The 4,488-nt window shown below is 42.9% G+C and overlaps 1 protein-coding gene across 4 annotated transcripts in view; it reads right to left on the bottom strand.

Moving 5' to 3' along the window:
* ESR1 (estrogen receptor 1) overlaps positions 1–4,488 on the bottom strand; it is a 339,043-nt gene that overhangs the window by 221,406 nt on the left and 113,149 nt on the right. The gene's annotated exons all lie outside the window — the stretch shown is intronic.

Below are 4,488 nucleotides of genomic sequence, written 5' to 3' on the forward strand. Positions count from 1 at the left end.
CGGACTTGAAGATCTGCAAGGTCCCTTCCTACCCGACTTCTATGATTCTATGATTCTTGCTACTATTTAGTTGGTCTAATAAAAGATACCACTTCTGAACAAAGAGCTTTGTGTATCTCTTCAATTTACAGGGGCAAAGGCCACAGCCACAGTTTACATGTCCCCTTCCAAAGAGTTAAGCAGCTTTTCTGTCACCAATCAGGCCACACAGCCCTGAGCACCTCCAAAGTTATCTCAGCTGTTCTCCAGTGCACACAGCCATAAGCCCCAAAGTTACTCTGCTAGTCTCTATTTTCACATTGAACCCCACCTGCTTGTTCAGGCTGCTCTATTCATTGTCATACATACCTGAGTCACATCCTGATGTCTGCAGGGCATCTCCTGCAAAGGATTTATCCAAGCCCAGTTGCTGAAACTCTGGCTTGTCTAATGCAATATAGCTATTGAAGCAAGTCAGTGCTAGTAGAACTTCTAACCCAAACTCACAGCATGAGGTGTTCTGAACAAGCCTTTTGTGCAAAATGGATTTAAGATGCAGGGAGCTCAGAAAAGGAGGAAGGTGAGCAGAGAAAACAAGGCTAGTGAGGAAGAGGCAAAACTGAGTGCAGGAGGAAATAGGGAAGGGAAGGAGAGAACAGTGGCCAGACAAAAAGGTCAGGATGACCGTAGGGGTGAGAAGAGAGACACATGGGGCAGAACAATAAGATGAGGAAAGTTAAGAGGAATCAAGAGGGAAATCAGGAATTTAAAAAAATGGGGAACAGAATGAAATCAAGACAACAGAACACCAAGAGGAGACAGATGAGTAGCAAGTCCAGCTACAAAATGTCAAAGTGGAGCTTAGATTTAACTGGTGCACTTGGATTGTACTTTTCCTCTGCAAAAAGGTAAATTCTACTTCAAACGTCCAACCTGTTATTTGAATTCCACTAACAACTTGATTAATACCTGACAGTTTAAAGTGGAGCTAGGCTTTTTTTTTTTCATTTGTAATATCTTTTACTGGACCAACTATGTAGTTGGGAGAGATGTTGCACAAGTTTTCAGGCATAAAGGACCATTATTACATGGATTGCAAAGGTCTGGCTGCACTTTATAAGCTAAACATTCAAATGCAGGACCTGCTCTTTCAAGGTGCTGAACACAACAAGTCTTAATACATTTTTCAAAAATGAAAATTGGAAAGAGATAAAAAAAGAGCAATGTAAAATATAAAGATGTTAAGGATTTAAGTGCGTGCATGTGTGTGTGTGTAAATCAGTATAATAACAAAGAATTATACTAATGGTCAGACCTGCTGAAGTATGTCTTGCATTGAAAAGCTTGGGTAACTATTCCAACTATGCAGCTGGTCCAATAAAAGATATCATCTTTAGAAATCCTTGCTTCTTGATTAATTTCTGGACCATCATGGTTACAGCATCACCTTCACAATAACTAATGGACCAGTTCTTTGAAAAAAAAATGGTGTGGCTCAAATCAAGACAACTGCTAGCCAGATCCTATTCCACCTATTGGGTATTATGCCTCAATGTTGTGAACAGGACTGCCCATGCTCTGCCCACCTGAATTGTCTGACACATTCTAGCCATCAAGTCCTGAGCAGCCTCCTGGGCAAAGTTCTGGCTTGTGTGAGCCAGGCGTACTCCATCCCAGCTATGAAGTCATGATCCTAATAAGAGGTGCCTGATAGGCTTCTTTCCTAGTCCTGAGGAAGGACTCTCTGGCTTGGGAGCTTGTTTAACATCTCTCCCAACTATACAGTTGGTCCAATAAAAGTTATTACCAAAAAAACTTTGCATCTCTCATATTTTCTGGACCATCATGGCTATAGCAACACTCCAACACTTCTACAAATAATAGTTATGCTTTCACTCAAAAGTCAATTAGCACCTAAGGTGCTCCTTCAAATTTTGCACAAATTTTATATAAATATCCATATAAATCTTTAGTACTACTTAAAAAACACAAAAAATGTACACATCACCCACTCTCATATAAAATTGCCTACTAACATAATTAGGGGTACTTCAAGCAGCGAGGTCTATAACACTAAATTCGTGTATATTCTGCATGAAATCTCCTTACTCTGGCCCTTTAAGCTAGTGTTGATTTTGTTGCACATTTTAATAAACAAACACTTTTGTTTTCTTTTTTATAAATACTCCATTTATGACAGTCCATTCATACTAATATAGAATGGCACTTAAGTCCTTTCTGTGTCATGTCATAGCACTTTACTAATTTCCCACTGTTCACAGCATTTAAATAGCCCTTCCTTAGTTGCTTTTTGAAGTACTAAAGGAAAAATAAATCTGATAGGCAGGCAAATTTAACTAGAATTAAAGGGGTAGCCATTTAATTCTCCTAATCATTAATTCACCTAACCATTTTACAATCACATTATCTCCTGTTCATGTGATACATATGCTACCAAGGCACTAGACTCAGAGACTTCCTTCTCAGTCCTATTTTTCACTTTTTCACTTTTTCTAAATATGCATGTTTTTCATCATGTAGAAATAGTTTTCAGCTTACACTAGTTACCTGATAATTTGCTAGATGACTATTTATACTTTAAAATCCATCTATTTGTGTAGATATAAAAGTATTATACACTTTGGTCAAAGTGTTCTGATGTAGGCATCTAAAATAAGGTTCCTACATTCATATCAAACCACCCAGGGCACTTGTACATGTGATGAAAATTGCCCGTTTTTGCAGTTTAATTACGTCATGCTGTACACATGTGAGGTTTTTTACAATGTAAATGAGTTTGTTACATTGCAAACTAAACCATATCCACAGGTAGTCTAGTTTGTGATGTAGCTATTTGTAATGTGACACTGTTTTGACAGTTTGCCCCTGCCCCTCACGCCATAGGACAGGTGGGTGGAAAGCAGAAGCGGGAAGGGGCCCGATCCTTTTTTTTTTGCAGAACCTGCTCACATCTCTCTCAACTGAGGGGCAAGCTGCCGGTGGGCTGAGAGGCCTCTGAGCTGTGGAGACCCCCAGTCCTGCCCTCTGCAGAAGCAGTGCCCCCTGGGGCCACCCCAGCAGGCTGCTAGCAGGCCAGATGCTGCCCCAGCTCAGGCTCAGGGAAAAGCTGGATTGGGTTGGGTGCTGCCTTCAAACTGGGGCAGCACCCACCCACTAGCTGACCACTGAGGCAGCCCGGAGGGGCACTGCTGCCATAGAAGGAAGGACCACAGCCCCCCCACAGCCCAGACCCCACTGTCAGCTCACTCCCCAGCCATGGGAAAGGCAGGCAGGATCAGCAAAAAAAAAAAGGGCCAGTACTCTCACCACTTGTTTTTTTTCCTAGCAAAGTCTGCCCATGTGATCTGCTGGTGGGCTGCACAGCCCCTGAGCTGTGGGGGGCCCCAGTCATTCCCACCATGGCAGTGGTGCCCTCCTGGGGCTGCCCAGGTGGGGTGCTAGTGAGCTGGGAGCTCCTCAGCTCAAAGGCAGCACCCCACCTAATCCAACTCTTCCCCAAGCCTGCCCACTGGAAACCCACTGGGCACTGCTCCCTGGGCAGGCTCACGGAAGATTTGGATCTGGTGAGGTGCTGCCTCTGAGCTGGGGCAGCCCCCAGCTTCCTAACCCCCCACCCAGCCAACTCCAGGGTTGCCGCCACCACACAGGGAAAAACCAGGGCCCCCTGCCGCTCAGGGGCTTCATGGCCCACTGGCAGCTTGTGTAGGCAGGCGCTGCTTTAAAAAAAGGATCGGGCTCCTTGCTGTAACAAATGGAAGCCCCTAAATTGAAATGGTGGATTTTTAATTGTTGCAAATAAAAACCCACTGTTTCAATTTAGGGGACTAAACCACATGCATACAAGTGCTGCTATATATCTGGCCAGATTTTCAAAAGATGCTGACCACTCACAAATATGATTTCACTGATGCCCAGCACTAGATCTAATCAGAATGTTTTTATTAATCATTTTTTCATCAAAATATGCTGTTTTGAAGACAAAAAAATTCCCTGAGAAGTATCATTTTCAACAAAGTTCTTGATCAGAAGGTTTCTGAGGTCCATAGTGAAACAAGTAGTCAGTTCCAAAGAGAAAGACAGATAGAGCCTTTGCTCCAAAGTCCAACACCTGACCTTCGGCAGCCAAGTTTTAAATAGCGAACATTTTAATCTAAAATACATATGTGTCTGTGTGTACTTAAATGTTATATATGTAAACTAATATACACACATACCAGAGCCACTGGCCATTATCTTTGAAAACTCATGGTGATCAGGATTGATTCCAGACAACTGGAAAAGGGCAAATATAGCGCCCATCTTTAAGAAAGGGAAGAAGGAGGATCCAGGGAGCTAGACTTGTCACCCTCACCTCAGTCCCTGGAAAGATCATGGAGCAGGTTCTCAAGCAATCTATTTCTAAGTACTTTTAGGAGAAAAAGGTAAATCAGAACAGTCAGCATGGATTCACCAAGGGCAAGCTATGACTGACCAGCCTGATTGCCTTCT

Source organism: Gavialis gangeticus, unplaced genomic scaffold (assembly GCF_001723915.1).
Source record: "Gavialis gangeticus isolate Ggan-Ray unplaced genomic scaffold, GavGan_comp1, whole genome shotgun sequence".
NCBI lineage: Eukaryota > Metazoa > Chordata > Crocodylia > Gavialidae > Gavialis > Gavialis gangeticus.